Here is a 24,588-nt window from a genome sequence, read left to right on the forward strand (position 1 = left end):
CCCTGCCCCTGCCCCGGGTCTGTGCTTCTCAGATGTCCCCTGCCTGTCTCCCTCCCTCATGTGTACTTCAGTGCAGCAGCTCCAGCAGTGGCCTCCTCAGTGGACAAGGACCCCAGCCCCGCCATCCCAGTGTTGGGCTGGTGGGACAAATTCAGGTGGTCCCAGAGCCGTATGTGGGTGGGAGGTGCCATCTGGACCATGGGCAACCAAGGCAGTGACTGGGGCTGCTGGGAAAGGTCTCATGGGCGTCACGACCAGTACACCTCCGGCTAGAGGGGCTGCTGACAGATTTGAGGTGGAGCCCGCCCCTGGGCCACACGCAAAGAACAGAGTCCCAGCTCCTTACCCCCAGGAGGCCCCGACCTGACCCTGGCCCCTTCCGCCTGGGCTTCTGTACTCTCCCGCACCCTCTCCTACTCTCCAGGCACAACTGCCTCCTGTCTTTCTCACAAAAGAGGAGTGTAAGCTGGCCACAGGGTCTTTGCTCCTGCTATCCTCTCTGCTAAGAACAATGTTCCCACAGACCTTGTAGGGCTGACTCCTCCTTAGGGTCTCAGCCCAAACCCCATGTGTCAAGAGGGACCTTACCTGAGCCCTTCCATGTAAAGTAGCCCCGGACACACTCAAAGACCTCACCCTGTATTGGTGACTTCATGGCACTTAGGATTCTCTGAAATTATCATTTTTATTTTGTTTGTGTGGTTAGTTTTCAGTCTCCTCTCCCTAAACTGTGGGCTCTGAAGTGGCAAGAACCCCATGTCCTGCTCGCTGTGGTATCCTAGTGTCCGGCATGGTGCAGAGCACACATAGGCCCTCAGGAAATATCCACCAGAGGTGTGTCCCAGGCGGGGCTGGGGCAGAGTAGACTGAGATGATAGCTCTCGGGATTGCTCACCCTCTGTCCCAACACCGGACACTCCGGGGACTAGTCCCTGGGCATATTCTGGAGTGGGAAGGTAGGCTGGGGCAGCACAGGCCAAAGGGACTTGATGGATGCAGGTAGGCTGGGGAGGGGCCCGGGAAAATGTGGTGCCTGCATGGGGCCAGACCTCTCCCAGGGTCTAGCCACGGCACCTGCAGCCAGTGTCCGCCAAGCTGGGGACAGCTCAGAGCAGAACTCCCTGCTGGCCTCGAGGCTCGGCTGAAGGAGCTGCTGGGAGGTGGTGACTGCAGCACATGCTGTACTCTCAACACATACCTGACCTCCGGAGCAGCGAGACAGGATGCAGGAGACCTCAGGAGACATGGCCTTCTTCCCTGTCCCAGGCATAGCCCTGCCTCACTCAGGCAGTTGGAACATGTGCTGTGGCCACAAGCAAGTTCACAGGTTTCAGTTCCTCCACCACACCAAGCACTGCCCCGACTCCAAGCAGCCCCAACCCTGCACCCAGCATGACAGCAGTGCCTCAGTGGTCCCCAAGCCTTTGCTCACAGAGAGGGGTGGGGTGGGATAGGGAGAGACTGGCCCTTCTCCTCTGAGCTACAGTCTGTGAGGGGGCCCTGAAGTGCTGCTCGGGCCTCAGCGTGTTACGGGTGAGTGGGCCAGCTCTTCTGAGTCCTCTCATGCAGCCCTCTCTCCCTAGAACCCCAGCATGTCTCTGAGGCCTGACCTGAGGGTTTGGGGCATGGGGTGAGAATCAGAGAAGACCCACTGGCCTCAGGACTGGCCTTAGCGCCTAAGCCCTGAGGTGAATCTTTGTGCTGGGAACCTCCCCCAACCTGCCTCTGTTTCTTCTTCCCCTGCACCACAGCCTGGTCATCAGCACTGGTTTCAGGCATGATCCTCACTGGGACCAGCCTCTGGCCCTAGCCTTGTCACAAGGCCCTGCTGCTTCCCTGCCCAGCCCAACCAACCCACCTGCCCTAATACATCTATGAGCCCCAGGCAGATGCCTGCTGTCTCCAGGCCTCAGTTTTGCCAACTGTGCAAGATACTGGCTGGACTCTGTTGTTTTCATTTGTCCAGTCTCCTGGAAACAGCCCTTGGGGCATGCTAGAGCAGAGCCCTGCTCCATCATCAGGCTTAGCACAAGGGCTACTTCACCCTCAGCTCCAGGGAAGCAACACCCAGGCCTGTAACCCTCATTCTTCAGGTCTTTGGAAATAGCCAGAACTGGCCTCCTCAGAGCCCGTGCGGCAGCTCTGGGCTCTCTTGGGAATATCAGGCACGTGTGCTCTTTCTGAGGGTGTCAACCCAGGGCTGCTAGGGGCCATTCTGCCATAGAAGCTCTGGGAGATGGGAGAGGTGGATTCCTATTCATAATGTTTAAGCGTCTGCATCTAACTATTCCTGAAAGCAGAATACCTGGACTTTTAATGCTTCATGAGCCAATAAATTATTTTTGCTAAAGCTAGTTGGGTTGGGTGACCTGCCACATCTCCTCAGGCAGGTCCTGACTAAAGCAGAAGACAGCTATCCTGACCTCTACACTGGGGCAAACCAGGACACATTTAATGTCCAGGTGGAGCCAGCTGAGAAAGGTCACTGGATCTTGTTCAGGCGCCCTCCTCCATTCTAAAAGTGAAATAGCACACCGGTTATCCTCTTAGTTATCCTCTTAGTAGCCCAGTGTCTTCACAGTGGTGACCCACCCTCCCAGTGGGCCAGTTCCCGGGACCACCTCCCCTACAGAAGCCGCTTGGGGGTTGATGAGCACTCTTCCCCACCCTTTGATGCCCACCCTGTGCCCACCAGACACAGGGGCACAGACAAACCACAGTTCAGTAGCCACCTCAGGAGCAGAGTCCAGAGGGGTGGCCAGAGCCTAGCCTTGAGGAAAAGAGATGAACCAGATTTTAGGGTGTCAGGGGTTTTCCAGGTGAGGGAGTCGGTGGAGGGGCAGTTCAGGTGCAGAGTCCAGCAGGAGCCATGCTGTGGCAGAGGGGGTTGGCATCTGATGCTTGTAGTGGGTCCCCCTCCACGGGGGTGGGAGGCGAGTCACAGCTGAGGGTTCTGAATGCAAGTCTGGACGTGTTGCCTTGACCCTGAGGCCTGCAGCAGAGGAGAGGCCTGGTGAGCAGGGACACCTCGGGTATGGGAGGCCTCAGGAGGGAATGGGAATGGGACCGCCCGGCAGGGGCTCCCGCAGCCCCTCCCCTCGCCCTGCCCGCCCTGCGCTTCCCCTTGCTGCCGCGAGGGGCCGCCGCGCCGCGCTGCTACAGGGCCGGCCGCCAGCGCAAGGCGGGCTGCGCCCAGGAGCCGCGCGGGCGGCAGGCAGCGGGCAGCGGCCCGGGTCCGCAGCGCCGCGGCTGCCAGCGGCCGCGGCGGGCGCTGCCCATGGGTCGGGCTCCGGGGTTGGGCGCACCGGGAGCCGGTGAGTTGGGGCACGGCCGGGCGGGACACGGGCGCTGCGGGCAGGGGCTCTGGGAGGGGCTGCGGCGGCGGCGGGGCGCGAGTGCCTGGTAGGTCGCGACGCGGAGGTGCGGGGCTGCGAGCCTGACGGGACGGCGGGTGTCCGGGCCGCTGCGCGGGGACGCGCAGGGTTGACCTGGGGCACAAGTGGACGCGCGGGTGACAGTGCGCGTGGCCGGCCGGCCGGCCGGCCGTGAAGCCACGGCGCGCGGGAGTGTGCAGCCCTCGCGGCAGTGGTGGTGGAAGATGGGAGGGGCTGCGAGGCGCGCGGGGAGTGTGCCCCGAGGGGCGCGGGTGCGTGGGCAGGGGTGGCGACCGGGAGGGGACCGGCGGAGGGCACACCCCCAGCCGCCGTGGCTAGAGACCCGGCTGTGCCGCGCGCGCCCCTCCACTTGACTCGTCGCGAGCAGCAAGCTTCCTCAGTTGTTCGGATGGCAGGAAAGAAAAGCCAGCCTGGACCCAAGGCCTCCCCAACACTAGACCTCAGTTTCCCGAGCTGCGAAATAGGAACAGTAAGGCTGACCTGCCGAGTGGTTGCGAAGAAGGGAAAGGGCCTTGTCTGTGGGAGAAGAGGGTGGTGTTGTCTCTGAAGCTGGGATCGGATTGAGGAAAGGATCAATGCTGCCGCCAGAGAGCCTGCAGGGACAGTGGGGTCAGCTCCGGGTTCTGGGTGTGTCCCTCACTCAGTGACGGCAGGCAGGGCCAGGGAACCCGTAGTCCACTCCTCTCTGTGTTCAGGTAGGGAAAGGGAGGCGGGGAGGGGAAGAGGCAAGGGGAGGCTCCCGACCCTGCCCCAGGCTCAGCGTGGGGAGAAATGTTGAAAAGACAGACAAGCCAGCTTGGGGTGGTGGAGAGGCTCACCCCTGCTCCCCCGCCCCTGCCTCCTGGGCCCCTGAGGCAGGTGTTCTGCTGAGCCTTAGGAGTCAGAGAAGTGTCCTGGGAAGATTTTCCTGCAGGGCAGGTGCTGTGTCCCCATCTTAGAGTTGAAGTAACCGAGGCTTAGAGAGGTGACAGGACTTATTCAAGGTCTCAGGACCATGAAGTGGCAAAGCTGGGGTTTCAACGGTGGTAGGACTGGTTCCAAAAGCCATACTCCAGCCACTGAGTCAGAGGAGTGGCTGGGGTTGTTGGCTCACTCGCCTAGAGCATCCGTGGAGCTCCTACTGTATGGTATCTGCTCCTGGCCCCAGTGAGTGCTTACAAGCAGGTGTGGGAGAAGGAAGCTGAACAAGTAATCAAGGGAAAAACCAAGGTCATGGCAGAAGGTAAGTGGTAGGAAGAAAATAAAACCGGGTAATTAGGGTAGGGACTGGGGGAGGGGGGTGGGGAGCCTTATCCTGGTCAGGGACTGTGTCTCTGAGCAGTGACCACTGGCTGTGATGTGAACTCCCACAAAAAGATCTGAGGGTGCAAGGCCCCTGAAGCAGGCACAGGTGGTGGGTGGGAGGAGCTGGAACAGAGCCAGTTTTGTGAGCTGTGGAGTTTGAATTTTCCTCTGGGTGCAGTGGGCAAACCCTGGAGGGTTTAGAGTTGTGAGTATTGAAAGGACTTCCCTGAGGTGGGTGGAGAGGACTGCAGGGGGCAGGAGAGGGAGCAGGGGTTTTCAAGGATGAGACAACTGGCTGCTGGATGTGGAGTCTGCCATCCTGGCAAGGCCAGGGGCATGAGAAGGGCAGGGTCTTCGGCAGGTGGTGGAGTTGTTAGCTGCGGTGGACAAGAGAGCCTGGTTTGGTCTCAAGCACTGCCCCACTTCCTGCATCCTTCTGGGCGCCAATCTCAGATCTCCCTGCACCCGGCAGGGGAAGGAGTACCTGCCTGCCCCGAATTTGTAGAGAAGAGATGCTGGCTGTTTGGGCTGGGTGTTCAGGTTGGTCTCTGCATCCTTTGACATGTTCCCATAAGTTTTTGAATATTATTCCAGCTCTCACTTGTACTTTGACTCAGACCTAGAGTCAGCCATTTCTCAAGAAGCCTTGGTGTCTTTCAGTGGGGCTTGGGAGTGGGGTTAGAAACCAGTATCTGGGCATTAGATGTGCTCATTGCTACCTTGGCGTCATTGGCTCTAGGCCTTCTCAGTGGACTGAGCCAAGAGCTCTTTTTTTAAAACTAAAAGTTAATGTTTCCATGTCCTTTCTCCCACAGTAAGAACCTGGTTCCCACAGAATATAAATATATGTAATAATTTGCTTAATCCTAGAATACACCCAGAATAGTTTCAGAATCACTACATCCAAACCACTACCAATCAAAATCTACCAGGTCAAGTTCAGGATTTCTTTGGCTGTTAAAGTCATCACTATGTGAGTATGTTCTCAATTTGATATACCATTAGTTTCATCTGTTTGTGTTTGCACACAGTTTGGTGGGTTTTTTTCCCTTTAGTCTTTATGATATACTTTTTTTTTGAATATGTAAAACATTTGTTTTACATGATCCAAAGGTCAAAACTAAAAAAAAGAAAAAGAAAAGAAGAAAAGCTGTACTTAGAAGTCTCAATCCCATCCCTGTTTCTTCCTTCTTGTTCCCATACCATGGGTAATCATTTGAAATCATTTCTGGTTTATTCTTGCTGGGTCTCTTTTGCAAAATAAGCCACTCATGCATTATTACAAAAGTTAGCATGTACATCTTTTTTGTGCCTTGGTTTTTTCAGTTAAAAATATCTTTTTACCAGTTCACAGAGACTTCCCTCATTCTTTTGTAGAGCCACATAGTACTCCATTCTGAGGCTGTTCCCTACTTATTCAACTGTCTTATGGATGGGCATTTGGTTTTTTTCAGGCCTTTGCTATTAAAAATAGTGGAGTAATGGATAACCTTGCCTATAGGTTGCTTGTGTTTGTGGAAGCATATTATTAATTCCAAGAAGGAAGAGTAAATAAATATTTATTTTGTTAACTATTCTCGATTCCCCTCTTCCCAAATTTTGCACTCCTACCAGCAAGGTATCACAGTGTCTATTTCTCCCACACCCTCGTGGATCTAAGAGCCAGTAAATAGTATTTCAGTGCATCTTAATTTACATTCCTATTATTATGAGTGAAATTAGACAGCTTTTCATTTGTTTACGAGTCATCTGAGTACCTTTTTCTGCGAATTGCCTGTCCATATATTTTGTCCATTTCCTTTTGCATTTGGGGAGATTCTTTAACTTGGATTTAAAAATTTGTTCAAAATACATATTAGAGATATTTATTTAGTGCTTTATCTTTGTTATATTGCAACTATTTCTCCCAGGTTTTTTTAACTTGTTTATGGTGGGTTTTGCCATTAAAAGCTTTCTATTTTTAGATAGTTGATTTAATCATCCTTCATTTATTGCATCTAGATTTTGAATCCTAGTTAGAAAGGCTTTTCTCACACTCAGTTGTAATGGAATTCACCTATGTTTTCCAATACTCGTTTGGTTTTGTACTTAGTTTACAGATCCAATGTAATCTTTTTCCAAATGTCTATCCCTCTATCCCAACACGATTTATTTAAAAGGCCATCTTTTCTCCAAGTGATCTGAAATACATCTGTATCATATACTAAACATCCAAATGCAGTTGGACCTATTTCTGGGCTTTCTAGTCTGTCTCACACCTCTGTCCCATCATATGCTGGTCTCACACGTAGGAATTACTGTGTGTGTGTGTGTGTGTGTGTGTGTGTGTGTGTGTGTGTGTATGAACAGCAAGGAAGACTATCTACAACTATTGCAACAGAGGAAAGAGATTGAACTCAATACCCATTATTGTGTTTTGATATCTGGTAGGGCTAATCCTCCTTCCACTGCTTTTAATTTCAGGGATTTCCTAGCTATTCCAACATGTTGCTGGTATCTCTTGTTAGGATCGTATTAAATTTATGTATAACTTCAGGATAATTGATGTTTTTATGAAGTTGAGTCATCTTATCCAAAAACAAGGAATGTCTTCCTTTGTGTTCAAGACTATTTAACCTTTTACTTGTTCAAGACCACTTTCAGGAGCATTTAGAAGTTTTCTTCACATTCTTTGTCAGGTTTATTCATGAGTATTTTACCTTGTTTGTTGCTATTATAAAAGGTTTTTTTCCATTATATCTTGTAACTTCTTATTGTCTACGTGTATATTATTTTATATCTATCTACCTCATTAAATTTATTTTGTTGTTAGACTCTGTTAGATAGTTCATATATTCTGTCATGTGAAAATTGAAATAGTTTTACTTCTTTACTGATTTTTATGCATCTAATTGCTTTCTCTTATCTAATTAAATTAGCTAAAAACCTCTAATTCAGTATTAAATATTGGATATAATAGGCACTCTTACCTTGCTCTTGACCTTAGTAAAAAGACCTCTAATACTTATTCCACTAAGAAGGATGCTGACTTTAGGGTACGAATATATATATATATACACACACACATATATATATATGGAGTATCCATTAATTTCTATTTTATTGGGTGGTTTCTTAAAGTAAGGAATGGGTATAGATTTTTGTTGAAGACATCTGTGGAGACAATTATGATATTTCTCCTTAGCATAATTAATAAGATGAATGATATTAATGGATTTCCTAATATCAGGTCTGGGATGAGAGTGAGGCAAACAATAAGACACAAAATTGATTAATATGAATATTAAGCCATCTTTGCATTCATGGAATAGAAACCACTAGGCATGATATATTTTGATATGGTTGGATTAGCTATCTATTGCTCTATGGCTGTGTAATGCATTACCATAAATGTAGTGGCTTAAAACAACACACATATATCATCTCATAGTTTCTGTAGATTTGAAGTCCAGGCGTGGCTTAGCTGGGTTCCTGCTGGTGTTAGCCAGGACTGGGTTTTCATCCAGAGGCTTAACTAGGAATGGATTAGCTTTTCCACTCATATGGTTGTTAGCCAACTTCAGTTCTTTGTGGTTGCAGGACTGACAGCTTAAGTGTTTGCTGGTGGTTGGAGTCTGCTCTCAGCTTCTGGAGGCCACCCACAGTTCCTGGGGACCACCTGTGGTTCTTGCCACATGGACTTCCCCAGCATGGCCTCTTTATCAGGCCAGCAAAGAGAGCCTCTAGAGTAAATTTGCTAGACAGAGTCCTGTGCAGGGGAATCAGGAGGTGATATCCCATCACTTTTTCTATATTCTGTTGGCTAGAGGAATGTCAAAGGTTCCATCCGCACCCAAGGCATGAATACCAGGAGATATAGGGATCATGGTCACCCTAGAGTCTGTCCACCACAATGGTGTTGGATTCTGTTTGCTAATATTTCTTTTTGCTAAAGTTTCCCCAGTCATCTCTTGGTTTGATAAAGCTTAGCTTCCAATGGGTTTTCCAGGAAGGGCTCATGAGTTCAATAGTCCCTGATTTCTTTCATGTTCAATATGTTTTCTGTAACCCTGATACTTGAAGGATAGCTTGGCTGGTTATAGGATCCTGACCTACACTTTCTTTCCTTGAGTTTGTTAAAATGCTGCTCTGGATGGTATTTCTTACATGTTGTTGACAAGAAGTCTGAAATAAACATGCCTTCCTTCCCTTTGTGAGTGACTTGATCATTTTTCTTAGAGCTCCAAAGGATTATTTTTTTCTTTACCTTTAACGTCTAATCATTTTACTAGGAAAAGTCTTGGAGTTGAGCATTTGAGATGTTTTCTCAAGTATAAGTGGGGGCTTTGACTATGCAGAGTCAAGTCTTCTTTCATTTCCAGAAAGTTTTCTTGGATAATAATTTTAAATGTTAAAATTTTTTTCTTCCAGTAATATGTCTGTATGCTAGATCTTTTTTTTTTTTTTTTGCCTGTCTTCTATATCTATCACTTTCTTTATGGTTCTCTTCACTGCTGTTTTGTGGTTGTTTTCATTCATTTCCTCAATGAGCATTTAAAAAATTTTCAGTCAAATCTATTCTCCCTAAGAGAGCTTCTAATTTAGTGTTCAGTTCTGAGTTGATTTTGTCTTTCATTTTCTTTCCTGAGTTTGGGAAACTCTAGTTTCACGTTTACCTATTTTTTGGTCCGTATCAAATTTATACTTCAGATGTTATTTTTCATATATGAATCTTTTCTTAAGGCAGTTCAAGTTGGGGCATTATTAAATTGTTCCCCTGTGAATTGATTTGTGGGGAGAATGATTGTCATTCTTAAATGGTTGTCAACCTTAAATTGGTTTGTATGGGTATTGTCTGTTACCTTCTGTTAACTTAGAAATGTCTTTAGGTTAGCTGGGACTGGTAATAATAAAATGAATGTAGGCAGGAGTTGGTCATATGGATAACATCAGGTTTCTTAGTTCAAGAATTCCCTCTTCTGTTGGTTTAGAGAAGCGCAGTATCCCTACTTGGTGTCTTTAAGGCTTTGGGATGGTTATGTGTCTTCTGTGTTTACTTTTGCTTCTGTAGGTCCTTGAATTTCCATGCTACTTCTTCCTATCTACTATCACCAAACCTCCAAGGGCCTCTACTTCAGAGCCACATCTCCTAGAAGCAGGAAAGTTCCAAGACAGCCGCCTCTGGTCCCACACACTTTGTCCCCTTTCAATTCCCTAGTATTCAGTGCCTTGATCCCCCCTGGTCTCAGACCTGCTCTCAGAATTTCCCCATGCAGGTGGGACTTTCTCCTTCTGGTGTTATTTTTTCTAAGGTCTTGGACCTAGCTCCCTGCTCCTCTTTCCCACGTGGTCTCTGCCTGACCCTCAATACCAGCGGGCTCTGGAGCAGGCTTTGCAAGTTGGGTCTCTTTCATCCAATTTCAGGTAGGCAGCAGCCTGCCTCCTGATCATGTTCCAGGCCTGGGTGTGGGTGCTTTTATTTGCTCTTTTGGTTCATCTTTATGGAGAGGTTTGGATTTAGCTGATTGCTGTTAACTATGGGGGCCCAGAGATGTCCCCAAACTTTTTACTTGGAAAGCTTCATAAAGAATGATGTACTCTTCACCTAAATACCTCACTTGTTAATATCTTGGAGCATGTGCTTTATCTCATTGCTCATTACTTTTGCTGAACCATTGAAGAGTTAGTTACTGGAATCATGCCCTTTGCCTAAAGACATCAGCATCCCCTTAGAACAAGGATGTTCTCCTACAAAACCTCTATTCAGGTATCACACTCAAGAAACTTAATATTAACACGTTTCTCATAAACAGTCCATAGTCAGCTTTCAACAGTTGCCCCAGTGATGTTTTATGGGTCTTATTTTTATATCCAAGATCCAATCAGTGATCAGGTATTGCCCTTGTTTGTCGTGTCTGTTAGAGTCTGTTTAATCCACAATGGTTTCTTCATATTTTTTGGTTGATATTTCCTGTGTTGTTTTGAAGGATCTACATGAATTTTCTCTGATAACCTGGGTTTATTGGACTCCTTTCTCAAAACTTGATTCAGGTTAACTGTTTTGGGTTGAAATTGCTTTAAAATTACCAACTGTGATGCATGTCACCTTCGGACTGTGTGTCCTGTGCCCTCCTGGAGGCCAGGGCATCTGCCAGGAGCATGAGGGGAGGGGTTTTGCGGGGAGAGGCTGAGGAACCTGGGGCTGAAGGCTTTCGTCAGGCATCCTCTGGAAATTTTAGGCTCTGGCCTCCATTTCCCTTCCCATCCTTCAGGCATCATTCCCAGTCTCCTTCCTGTTACTGTCAATACACCCTTGGCCTTTGGGCCTGGCCCTGTGGGCCTGGCTCTACCTCAGAGGGTTCTCTTTTTCTGCAAAGGTGCCCCACCATGCCCCTTTCATGCAGGGCCCCCAAAGATTCCCGAGGGAACCAGAGATAGCACAAGGCACCCAGGTCACAGAGACTGGGGTTTGAACCCACTGCTTCCTCACTGGGTGACTGCTCTTACACTCCGAGGATCACTTTGGATTTCAAACACCAAATGGGGCCCATAATGCCGGTGCCTGGTGCAAAAGAGGCATCCACTCTGTGCTTATTCCCTTCCGTTCCTGGTGACCCAGCATGCATCCCTCACTTTTGGTAATGATGACGAAAAGTGGCCTGACCCTCCTTTGCCCTGCAGAGCTCCCTGGGGCCGGGGCCTGTAGAAAGGAGCCCTCTCGTGTGTGTCATGTCATCTCCGTGATTTCCTTAGGGTCATACTACCCCAGGCACCACCAGGTATACCCCAGACTGCCAAACCACATAAACTTAGCCAGGAAGAGTCTTATGGACTAACCTGTGAAAGGTCCATGAACTTGGGGTGGGGGGTGTCACCTTCATTTTATTATTTTTGAGTAAAGCTAACACAGGCTCCAGTGTTGTCAGTTAAAGGCCTTTCAGTCCTGGCACCAGGGATCATCCTAATTGGTGAATTCCTGCCTTATAAACAAGGGATCTCGCCAAGGACTGGAAGGAATGCAGCCTCTTGGAATCAGCTAAATATTGCCCCTGCAGAGTCATTATGTACTTGGTTAATTTGGTCAGTAAATTGTTCATTTTTTGTTTTTAAATCCAGGCAACATTCAAAAGTACATGAGTCTGGCTAAAAAATAGTAATTAAATGGCCACTTCTGTCTTTGATGGTTGAAGCACCTGCACAGTGCCAGCAGCTGTGTACCTGTGGCCTCATAGCAACTTCCGTCTACTTTCCTTTCCTCTGAGGAAACAGAGGCTCAGGGATATAAGTGGACTTTGCAGGGTAATCTAGCCAGTGTGGGCCTTGGCACTTGGTCTATGCTGTTTATGGTCTGAGATGTTTACAGCCTGGGCTATTCTTAAGCAGTGTGGCCTGCCCTCTTTTCTGTCTTTATGAGGCCTCTACTCTCTGCTCAGCCACCTGTCTGTCCATTCATTTGACCACCCACATGCTAAGCAGCTGCCCAGTTTCATGGCTGAGCTGGGCTCAACCAGGAGTGCCTCTCTGAGTGCTTACTATCTATCAGGCAAGGTGTGTCAGGTTGTTTATAAACATTCTCATTAGAATGGAAATAAGTGAAATAGAAAACTAACAGTAGAGAAAAAAACCTTTTGAAAAGGTTAATAAAATTGATAAATTCTAAGACTAACTAGGCGAAAATACAATTTATCAATATTCTACAGACATTAAAAGGACAACAGGAGATTTTTATGAAGTACTTTATATCAATACAATTGATAAAAGGAACAAATGCCTTGAAAGACAAAACCAAAATTGACACAAGAAGAAGTAGAAAATCTGAACAATTCTATTTCTGTTAAAGAAATTGAATTTATAATTAAAAACTTTCCCAGAAAGAAAATGTCACGTGGCTTTCCCAGTGAATTCTATCAAATATTTAAGAAAGAAACACTATTGCACACTCATTCAATAAGCAAATTTAATATGTGGGGTAATAAATGCTGGAGACATTGTGGATCAGTAGAAACCCTTCTGATCTATGTGTGGGAGTGTAAATTGGTATGACCAGTTTGCAAAACAGCTGAGAATTATCCAGTGAGCTTGAATATATATACTTGTAGCATATCCTGCAAAGGAGCAGTTCCACTGCTGATGTGTCCCCAAGAGAATTGTGTGTGCATGTACTCCTAGACCCCTGCTCTAAGCAGCAATAACTGGAACCAACCTATGTTCCATTGGCAGGAAAATGGAAAAAGAAATTATGGAACACTCACATATGAACAGTCAGAGAGCAGACTCTTAGAAGCATTGTATGGATGTAATCTTCATCCATCATGGTAAGTGCAAAAAATCAAGTCACTAGTACTGTGTACAGAACGACGCCGTTTTTAAAAATTTTTTTTTATTTTTGTTGGCTGTGTTGGGTCTTCATTGCTGCCCACAGGCTTTCTCTAGTTGCAGCGAGCAGGGGCTACTGTTTGTTGCGGTGCACGGGCTTCTCAATGTGGTGGCTTCTCGTTGCGGAGCACGGGCTCTAGGCGCACGGGCTTCAGTAGTGGCCCGTGACTCAAGAGCACAGGCTCAGTAGTTGTGGCGCACAGGCTTAGTTGCTCTGTGGCATGTGGGATCTTCCCAGACCAGGGCTCGAACCCGTGTCCCCCTGCATTGGCAGGCGGATTCTTAACCACTGCGCCACCAGGGAAGTCCACACACCAGTTTTTTATAAAACTTAAAAGCAATTAAACCATACAGTATATTGTTTAGGGATATGTATTTCTGGGATAAATTTTTTTCTTGTAAGATATATACTCTTAGCAACTTGCAAATATACAATACAGTTTTGTTAACTATAGTCGGCATGCTGTACATTACATGCCCAGGACTTATTTATTTTATAACTGGAAGTTTGTCCCTTTGACCCCCTTCACCCATTTCACTCACCCCCACCCCCACCTTGACAACCACCAATCTGTTCTCTGTATCTATGAGCTCAACTTTTTTGTTCTGTTTTGTTTTAGATTCCACATATAAGTGAGATCATACAGTATTTGTCTTTCTCTGTCTGATTTATTTCACTTAACATAATGCCCTCAAGGTCCATCCATGTTGTCACAAATGGTAGGATTTTATTCTTTTTTTATGTCTGCATAATATTCCATTGTATATATATAAATATACCACATTTTCTTTATCCATTAACCCATTGATGGACACTTAGGTTGTTTCCATGTCTTGGCTATTGTGAATAATTCTGCAATGAACGGGAGGGGGCAGATATCTTTTTAAGTCAGTGTTTTTGTTTCCTTCGGGTGGAATTTCTGGATCATATGGTAGTTCTATTTTTAATTTTTTAGGAACGTCCATGCTGTTTTTTAAAGTGGCTGCACCAATTTAAATTCCCACCAATAGTGCACAAGGGTTCCCTTTTCTCCACCTCCTCACCAACACTTGTTATTTCTTGTCTTTTTTATAGTAGCCACCCTAACATTTGTGAGGTGATATCTCATTGTGAATTTGATTTGCATTTCCCTGATGATTAGCTATGTTGAACATCTTTTCATATAACTATTGACCATCTGTATGTCTTCTTTAGAAGAATATCTATTCAGATATTCTGCCCATTTTTAAATCAAATTGTTTAAAAAAAATTGTTTTTTGCTGTTAAGTTATATGAGTTGATAAAAAAAAAATTCCAGATAGTGGGAATGATGAAAGTAGGGTGGGTTGGGAGGATAGCACAGGAGGGGTTGACAACATTCCACCGCCTGATTGTGTGGAGGGCCTCCAGGCATCTAACTTTGTTATCATGCTTCATAACTTATATGTTACAGATAATCTTTTTATGTAACAAACATTTCATAACAAAATCACTTTAAGTGAATGCTAAAATGTTAAAAGGAGTTCTCACATTTTCTTCCCAAGTTCCTCATGTTGGTCTTTACTCTGGGGACACACTTCCTACTTTGGAGACCACTAAGTTAATCAAACCACCAGATCACCGGAGTACTGCTCTGTAGCAGGCCCTGGTGCAGGTGCAGGGCGGCAATGTCCCCTACCTCATGTGTGGGTGAGAGAGGGCCATAGTCAGGGTCAACTCAAGAGAGCCTTCCAGGAGGAGGCTATACCTCAGCTGCTATGGAAGCTCAAACAGCAGTTAGGCAAAATGTGGTGGTCAGGTAAGCAAGGAAGAAGGAGCAAGGGTCCAGGCCCCTGGCACGAGAGACCCTGGCAGCTCAGTGCCTGCTCTCTGCATCTTGGCTGTGAGCAGCTTGAGGACAGGCACTGGGCCACTCTGTCACTGCCATCCTGCACAAGGCTGGGAGCACAGCTCAGGAGGGCTCTCTGGGCCTTCTGAACCAGCCACTGCCCAGTTTCCCTGCCAATCTTCAGCAGAACAAAAACACTAGAGAGCAAGGCACAGGAGCCAAGAGGGAGGACCCCAGGCTCCGAGGGGCAGGGCAGGTCACCCTGCACACTCACACACCTAGACACCACCTGGGCAGGCGGATTTGGATATGTGCCTGGCTCTGATCCTCAGAGTTATCCATGATCTGGAGCCCTGATCGGGAGGTGCAATCCACTTGTGACATATTTCCATGAGGATGGTTGAACTCTCCGCTTCCTTCACGTTTAATGGCAGTATCCATCAGTCATGTGGGAAGGCTCCCCAGCTCAGGAGTTCTGACAACCGGCTGCTCTGACAAACCCCTTAAGAATAAAACATTGCACACTTGGTGGTTTGTGTGAACATGTGCAAGGGGGATTGTCGAAAGGGTTAAGGAGGCTGAGACGACAGTGTGTGTGACAGCTGCTCCCCTGATGTCAATTGCAGGCCCCCAGTGGCCTATGCTTTGAGAACAGATGTTTCTGCATAAATGCAGCTAAATTCTTTTAGCACTTTGGATGAAGAAAAGGACTTTAGGTGTCTGCATGTTGCAATTCTGAAATGTTTGCCAGGGAAAATGTACTTATATTTTGCAAATAGTGTGTAAGAGGAAGGAACAAGTTAGGTTATTGCACCATATATAACCAATTTCATGAGCAGAGTCATTAACAGCACATTGCATATAATAAATATGATCAGTGGCTACTCACCTTAATGAGGAATGCCCTCATTCCTTCCTGTGGCCATTTTCACCCCTGGCTCAGACAGGGAGGGCAGCCCAAGGTCACATGGCACCCAGACCCCCTGCGACTTTCAGGGAGAAAGTCACAGACTTTTTTTTTTTTTTTTAATTTTTATTGGAGTATAGTTGGTTTACAATGTTGTGTTACTTTCAGGTGTTCAGCAAAGTGAATCAGTTATACATATACATGTGTCCATTCTTTTCCCATGTAGGCCATTAGAGTATTGAGTAGAATTCCCTGTGCTATACAGTAGGTCAGTTATCTATTTTATACATAGTATTGAGTATATGTCAATTCCAGTCTCCCAACTTATCCCTCCCCCCCGCTTACCCTCTAGTAACCATAAGTCTGTTTTCTACATCTGTAACTCTATTTCTGTTTTGTAAATAAACTCATTTGTACCCTTTTTTTAGATTCCACATATAAGCGATATCATATGATATTTGTCTTTCTCTGTCTGACCTCCTTCAGTCAGTATGATAATCTCTAGGTCCATCCATGTTGCTACAAATGGCATTATTTCATTCTTTTTATGGCTGAGTAATATTCCATTGTATATATGTACCACATCTTCTTTATCCATTGCTCTGTCGATGGATATCTGGGTTGCTTCCATGTCCTGGCTATTGTATAGTGCTGCAATGAACATTGGGGTTCATGTATCTTTTCAAATTATGCTTTTCTCTGGATATTTGCCCAGGATTTGGATTGCTGGATCATATGGTAGCTCTATTTTTAGTTTTTTTTTTTTTTTTTTTTGCTGTACGCGGGCCTCTCACTGTTGTGGCCTCTCCCGTTGCGGAGCACAGGCTCCAGACGCGCAGGCTCAGCGGCCGTGTCTCACGGGCCCAGCCGCTCTGCGGCATGTGGGATCTTCCCGGACCGGGGCACGAACCCGTGTCCCCTGCATTGGCAGGCAGACTCTCAACCACTGCGCCACCAGGGAAGCCCTATTTTTAGTTTTTTAAGGAACCTCCATACTATTCTCCATAGTGGCTACACCAATTTAAATTTCCACCAACAGTGTAGGAGGGTTCCTTTTCTCCACACCCTCTCCAGCATTTGTTGTTTGCAGATTTTTATGGTGATGGTCATTCTGACAGGTGTGAGGTGACCTCACTGTAGTTTTGATTTGCATTTCTCTAATAATTAGTGATGTTGAGCATCTTTTCTTGTGCTTTCTTGGCTATCTGTATGTCTTCTTTGGAGAAATGTCTGTTTAGATCTTCTGCCCATTTTTTGATTGGGTTGTTTGTTTTTTTGACATAGAGCTGCATGAGCTGTTTGTATATTTTGGAGATTAATCCTTTGTCGGTTGCTTCATTTGAAAATATTTTATCCCATTCTGTGGGTTGTCTTTTCATTTTGTTTATGGTTTCCTTTGCTGTGCAAAAGCTTTTAAGTTTAACTAGGTCCTATTTATTTATTTTTGTTTTTATTTGCATTACTGTAGGAGGTGGCTCCAAAAAGATCTTGCTGCGATTTATGTCAAAGAGTGTTCTGCCTATGTTTTATTCTAAGAGTTTTATAGTATCCAGCCTTATATTTAGATGTTTAATCCATTTGGAGTTTATTATAGTGTATGGTGTTAGGGAGTGTTCTAATTTCATTCTTTTACATGTAGCTGTCTAGTGTTCCCAGCACCACTTATTGAAGAGACTGTCTTTTCTCCATTGTGTATTCTTGCTCCTTTGTCATAGATTAGGTGACCATAGGTGTGTGGGTTTATCTCTGGACTTTCTATTCTGTTCCACTGACCTATATTTCTGTTTTTGTGCCAGTACCATACTGTTTTGATTACTGTAGGTTTGTAGTAAAACTTTTTTTTTTATGGAAATTCTCAAAAACTTAAACATGTAAAGAATAGGATAAACATGAATCCCATGCATTCATCTCCCGGATCCCACACTGTTAGCTCACAGCCCATCTTCCTTTACTTGTACTCTGTCCTGTTAGGTGTTTAAAGCAAATCCAAGACACCCTATCATTTCCCCTGTCATAACTATGATATGCATCAAGGAACTGATAGGGATTTTATTTATTAGCATCATGCCATTGACACACCTAATGAAATTAATAATAATTTCTGATTATTATCTAATAGCCAGTCTATAATCAGATGCCCCAATTAATTCAGAAATATTTTTTATAGTTGGTTTGTTCAAATCAGGATCCTAGCAAGTTTCACACATTGCACTTGATTTTTATAACTCTTAAGTCTCTTTTATTCTATAAATAGTCCTCCCCCCCCCACCTTTTGGGTTTTTTTAGGGGTTTTTTGGTCTTCATTCCATTGATTTCTTAGAGAAAAGGGGACATTTGTCCTGTAGAGTGTCCCATGTTCTGAATTTGGTCTCCTTCTGATGTCAGTGAACTTGTTTGCTATCCCCCGTACTTCCCTAACCAAGCAGTTTGATCTAGAGCAGCACTGTCCAGTAGAAATATCATGGAGCCCTATGGGTAATTTGAAATTTTCTTGTAGCCACATTAAAAAAGGTGAAATTAAGATTAGTAACACAACTAACAACTATGTTTATTTAACCAAACATATCCAAAGTATTATCATTCCAACATGTAATCAATATAAAAGTTACCAATGATATATTTTACATTCCTTTTTCATATGGTCTTTAAAATCAGATATGCATTTGTGCTTACAGCACACCTCAGTTTGAATATTGTGTCATCATAAATAACTAATCTGTATTTCAATTTCATAAAAATTAGTTGAAAAGTTGAAAAACATACTAAATGTTTTCTAATAACTATTGAATATCACATTTTATAAACTTCTTTTTTAAACATGTGTATAACGGACGTACAGTAGACACTCATGACACATGTAAACATGTAAACACTCATGAATCCATCACCGCAATCAAAATATCCATCTAACTACTTTCACTCATCAAAATGATTTTAAAGTATATCTATGTTGTTGTGTGTATCAACAGTTTCTTCCCTTTCATTGCTGAGCAGGATTCCTGTTGGTTGGATGTGCCACAACTTGTTTATGTGGTAGACAGCATTCTAAGATGACCCCCAGGATTCCCACTCCTTGGGGTACATGTGCTGGATAATCCCCTCCCCTCGAGTGAGAGGGACTTGTGAATATGAGATTTTAGGCTATTAGGTTACATTATATGCCAGAAGGGATTTTGCAGATGTAATTAAGGTCACTGGCTAGTTGACTGTGAGTTAATGAAAAGGGAGATTATTCTGTGTGGACCTGACCTAATTGGGTTCTTCTGGAAGTCAGACAGGTTTAAAGCCTCTCCTTTTGGCCATGAAGGTGCAAACTGCCATGTTGTACAGAAGGTGGGTGGCCTCTTAGAGCTGAGGGCCTCAGTCCTGCAACTGCAAGGGATTGAATTCTGCCAGCCAGCAGTGAAGTAGGAAGAGGAACCTAAGGCCTAGATGAGATGGCAGCCCTGCTGGCACCCTGATTTCAACCTGGTGCGTCCTTGAGCGGAGTACCCAACCAAAATGTTCCAGGATCATGACCCAAAGAAACTGAGAGATAATTAATTTGTTTAAGTTTTCGGTAATTGTATTCTAAGTTTATGGTATTTGTTACAAAGTAATAAAAATCAAATACATGTATCCATTGCATCTGCTGATGGACATATGGGTTCTTTATGCTTTGGGACTATTATAAATAAAGCTGCTATGAACACTTACATGCAAATCTTTGTATGGATACCTGCTTTCATTTTTCTTAGATAAATACGTGGGAGTGGAATGGCTAGGTAATATGGCAAGTTCATGTTTAACTTTTAAAGAAACTGCCAAATTCTTTTCCAAAATGGTTGAACCCCATAGCAATGTATGGAAGTTCCACTTGCTTGACATCCTTGCTACACTTGGTATTGTCAGTCTTTTTCATTTTATCTGTTCTAATAGTTGTGGAGAGGGATCTCATTGTGGTTTCAATTTTCATTCCCCTAATGGCTAATTATTTGGACATCTTTTCTTATGTCTATTTGCCGTCTGTGTATCTTCTTTGATGAAATGTCTGTTCAGATATTTTGCATATTTAAAAATCAGGTTTGTTTCTTATTACTTTTTGAGAGTTCCTTACATATTCTGGATACAAGTTCTTTATAAATCTTATTATTTATTTTTATTTTTGGCTGTGTTGGGTCTTCATTGCTGCGTGCAGGCTTTCTCTAGTTGCAGCGAGTGAGGGATACTCTTCGTTGCAGAGCATGGGCTCTAGGCCCGCGGGCTTCAGTAGTTGTGGTGCGCGGGCTTAGTTGCTCTGTAGCATGTGAGATCTTCCTGGACCAGGGCTCGAACCCGTGTTCCTTGCATTGGTAGGAGGATTCTTAACCACTGCGCCACCAGGGAAGCCTTGGATACAAGTTCTTTATCAGTAAGTGATTTATAAATTTTCCCCTTATTATGTGACTGTCATTTATTCTTTTCACAGTGTCTTTTGAAGAACAGAGTGTTTAATTTTGATGAAGTCCACTTTATCAATTTTTTCTTTTCAATTATGTTTTGGTGCTTAAGGAATTTTTACCTAACCCAAGGTTACAAAGATTTTTCTCCCATATTTTCTTCTAGAAACTTTATAGGTCTTAATCTGTGATCCATTTTGAGTTAATTTTTGCTTACAATGGGAAGAAGGTATCAATATCAGTTTTTTTGCATCAGATAACCAATTGTTCAACACCATTTATTGAAATGACCATCTTTCTTAACTGAATTGCATTTACATTTTCTTAAAAAATCAATTGACCATAAACTTGTGGCTCTGTTTCTGGCCTCTCTATTGTATTCCAGTGATCGCTTGGTCTATCTTGATTTCAGCACCCCACTCTCTTGATTACTATAGCTTTAAAATAAGTCTTGAAGACAGGAAGTGTAAGTACTCCAACTTTGTTCTACTTTTCCAAAGTAGTTTTAGATGTTCTCATTCCCTTGCATTTTGAAATAAATTTGAGAATCAGCTTGCCAATTTCTACCATCTATAGATCAATTTGGGAGAATTGATAAGAATATTGAATTTTCTGATGTATTAACAGCCATTTATTTAGATCCTTAATTTCTCTCAGAAATGTTTTATACTTTTCCAGGTACTCTTGCACATCTTTTCTCAACTTTAGCCTTCAGTACTTTTTTATCTATTGTAAATCATATTTTTAAATTTCCATTTTCAATGTCTTGTTGCTGGTAAATAGAAATGCAGTTGATATTTGTATATCGATCTTGTACACAGCATCCTTGCCAAACTCATTTATTAGTTACAGTGCTTTTAAAGGAATTTCAACATAGATGATCACATCATTTACAAATAAAAATAGTTTTATTTCTTCCTTTTCAATCTGGGTGCCTTTTATTTCTTTTTCTTACCTCATTGCACTAGTGAAACCTCCAGTACAGTGTTGAATAGAAGTAATAAGAGTGGACATCCTTGCCTTTTCCTGATCTTAGGGGGAACACATTCAGTTTTTCACTATTTGGTATGATATGAGCTGTAGGTTTCTCACAGATGCACTTTATCAAGTTGGGAAACTTCCTTTCTATTCCTAGATGGCTGAGCGTTTTTAATCAGGAATGGATTTTGAACTTTGTCCAATACTTTTTGGCATCCTTGAGATGATCATATGGTTTTTCTTTTTTAGTCTGTTAATATGATAAATTACAAAGGTTGTGTAACCACAACCTCTATCTAGTTCCAAAACATTTTTATTACCACAAAATAAAACCCCATACCCCTTAAGCAGTTGCTCCCAACTCTGCCCTCCCCCAGCCCCTAGCAGCCACTAATCTGTTTCTAGCTCTACAGATGTACCTATCCTGGATATTTCATATAAATGGAATCATATAGTATGTGACCTTTTGTGTCTGGCTTCTTTCACTTAACGTTTTTGAGGTTCATCCATGTTGTAGCATATATCAGTACTTCATTGCTTTTTATGGGTGAATAATATTCCATTGTATGTATATACCACAATTATTTATCCATTCATCTGTTGATGGACTTTTAGGATGTTTCCACCTTTTGGCTATTGTGAATAGTTCTGCTGTGATCATTCATGTACAAGTATTTGTTTGAGTACCTGTTTTCACTTCTTTTAGGTATATAACTAGGAGTAGAACTGCTGGGTCTATGATTAACTTACTGAGGAAGCACCAAACTGTTTTCCATAGCAGCTGACCATTTTACATCCCCACTAGCAATGAACAAGGGTTCCAGTTTCTTCACATCCTCACCAACACTCATTACTTTCCGTTTGTTGATTATGGCCATCCTTGTGGATGTGAAGTGGTATCTCATTGTGGTTTTGATTTGTATTTCCCTAATGACTAATGATGTTAACCACCTTTTCATGTGCTTGTTGGCCATTTGCAGATCTTCCTTGGGGAAATGTCTGTTCAAGTAATTTGCCTGTTTAGTTTTTAAATTGGGTTGTTTGTCTTTTTGTTGTTGAATTGTAGGAGTTCTTTATATCTTCAGGATACTAGACCTATATCAGACACATGATTTGCAAATATTTTCTACCATTCTGTAATTTGTCTTTTTAGTATTCTTTATTTTATTATTATTATTTTTTTGGCTGCATTGGTTCTTTGTTGCTGTGTGCGGACTTTCTCTGGTTGCAGCAAGCAGGGGCTACTCTTCGTTGCAGTGTGTGGGCTTCTCATCACAGTGGCTTCTTTTGTTGTGGAGCACAGGCTCTAGGCACACAAGCTTCAGTAGTTGTGGCTCGTGGGCTCTAGAGCACAGGCTCAGTAGTTGTGGCACACAGGCTTAGTTGCTCCGCGGCATGTGGGATCTTCCCAGACCAGGCATCAAACCCGTGTCCCCTGCACTGGCAAGTGGATTCTTAACCACTGTACCACCAGGGAAGCCCTCATATTCTTTATAATGCCATTTGCTGCACACAAGTTTTTAATTTTGGTGAACTCCAGTTTTATCCATTTGTTCTTTTGTTGCTCACACTTTTGGTGTCATATTTACAAATCCACTGCCAAATCTAATGTCATGAAGCTTTCCCCTTATGTTTTCTCCTAAGAGTTTCTTACTTTTAGCTTTTATATACAGGTCTCTGATCCATTTTGAGTTAATTTTTGCATATGGTGCAAGGTAAGGGGTCCAACTTCTTTTGCATTTGGATATCCAGTTATTCCAGCACCATTTGCTGAAGAGACTGTTTTTGCCCATTGAATGATCTCAGCACCCTTTTCAAAAATCAACTGGCCATACATCTATGGGTTTATTTCTGGACCCTTGATTCTGTTTCATTGATCTGTATGTCTGTCCTTATGCCAATACTGCACTGTTTTGATTACTGTAGCTTATAGTAAGTTTTGAAATCAGGAAGTGTGAGTTCTCCAGCTTTGTTTTCACAATTCCATATGAATTTTAAGATGGGTTTTTGATATCTGCAAAAACGGCCATTGGAATTTTGGTTAGGATCGCATTAAATATATAGATCACTTTGAGTAGTATTGCCACTTTTATGATATTAAATCTTTTAATCTATGAACATAAAATATCATTCATTTTATTTAGGTTTTCTTTCATTTCTTTTCAACAATATTTTATAGTTTGCAGTGTACAAGTCTTTTACCTTCTTGGTTAAATTTATTCTCAGATATTTTCTTCTTTTGGAGGCTATTATAAATTGTATTCCCTTACCATCACATCAAAAAGAATAAAATACCTAGGAATAAACCTACCTAAGGAGACAAACACCAGTACTCTGAAAACTATAAGACGTTGATGAAAGAAATAGAAGACGACACAAACAAATGGAAAGATACACCATGTTCTTGGATTGGAAGAATCAATATGGTCAAAATGACTATAATACCCAAGGCAATCTACAGATTCAATGCAATCCCTATCAAATTACCAGTGACATTTTTCACAGAACTAGAACAAAAAGATTTTAAATCTATATGGAAACACAAAAGACCTCAAATAGCCAAAGCAATACTGAGAAAGAAAAACGGAGCTGGAGGAATCAGATTCCCTGATTTCAGACTATACTACAAAGCTACAGTAATCAAAGAGTATGGTACTGGCACAAAAACAGAAATATAGGTCAATGGAACAGAATAGAAAGTTCAGAGATAAACCCACGCACCTGTGGTCAATTAATCTACAACAAAGGCGGCAAGAATATACAATGGAGAAAAGACAGTCTCTTCAATAAGTGGTGCTGGGAACACTAGACAGCTACATGTAAAAGAATGAAATTAGAACATTCTCTAACACGATCCACAAAAATAAAATCAAAATGGAATAAAGACCTAAATATAAGACCTGATACTATAAAACTCTTAGAGGAAAACTTAGGCAAAACACTCTTTGACATAAATCACAGCAAGATCTTTTTGGAGCCACCTCCTAGAGTAATGAAAATAAAAACAAAAATAAATAAATGGGACCTAGTTAAACTTAAAAGCTTTTGCACAGCAAAGGAAACCATAAGTGAAATGAAAAGACAACCCACAGAATGGGATAAAATATTTTCAAATGAAGCAACCGACAAAGGATTAATCTCCAAAATATACAAACAGCTCATGCAGCTCTATGTCAAAAAAACAAACCACCCAATCAAAAAATGGGCAGAAGATCTAAACAGACATTTCTCCAAAGAAGACATACAGATGGCCAAAAAGCACATGGAAAGATGCTCAACATCACTAATTATTAGAGAAATGCAAATCAAAACTGCAATAAGGTATCACCACACACCAGTCAGAATGACCATCATCAAAAAAATCTGCAAACAATAAATGCTGCAGAGGGTGTGGAGAAAAGGGAACCCTCCTACACTGTCGGTGGGAACGTAAATTGGTACAA

The 24,588-nt window shown here is 43.4% G+C and overlaps 1 protein-coding gene across 1 annotated transcript in view; it reads left to right on the top strand.

The window, feature by feature from the left end:
- The first annotated feature begins 3,230 nt into the window (after window positions 1-3,230).
- The window catches only part of RASGEF1C (RasGEF domain family member 1C), a 97,454-nt gene continuing 76,096 nt past the window's right edge, over window positions 3,231-24,588 (top strand). Inside the window, exon 1 of the mRNA XM_060146588.1 lies at window positions 3,231-3,314. The gene's annotated coding sequence lies outside the window, so the exon portion shown is untranslated. The remainder of the gene's footprint in view (window positions 3,315-24,588) is intronic.

This window comes from Lagenorhynchus albirostris, chromosome 3 (assembly GCF_949774975.1).
Source record: "Lagenorhynchus albirostris chromosome 3, mLagAlb1.1, whole genome shotgun sequence".
Taxonomy (NCBI): domain Eukaryota; kingdom Metazoa; phylum Chordata; class Mammalia; order Artiodactyla; family Delphinidae; genus Lagenorhynchus; species Lagenorhynchus albirostris.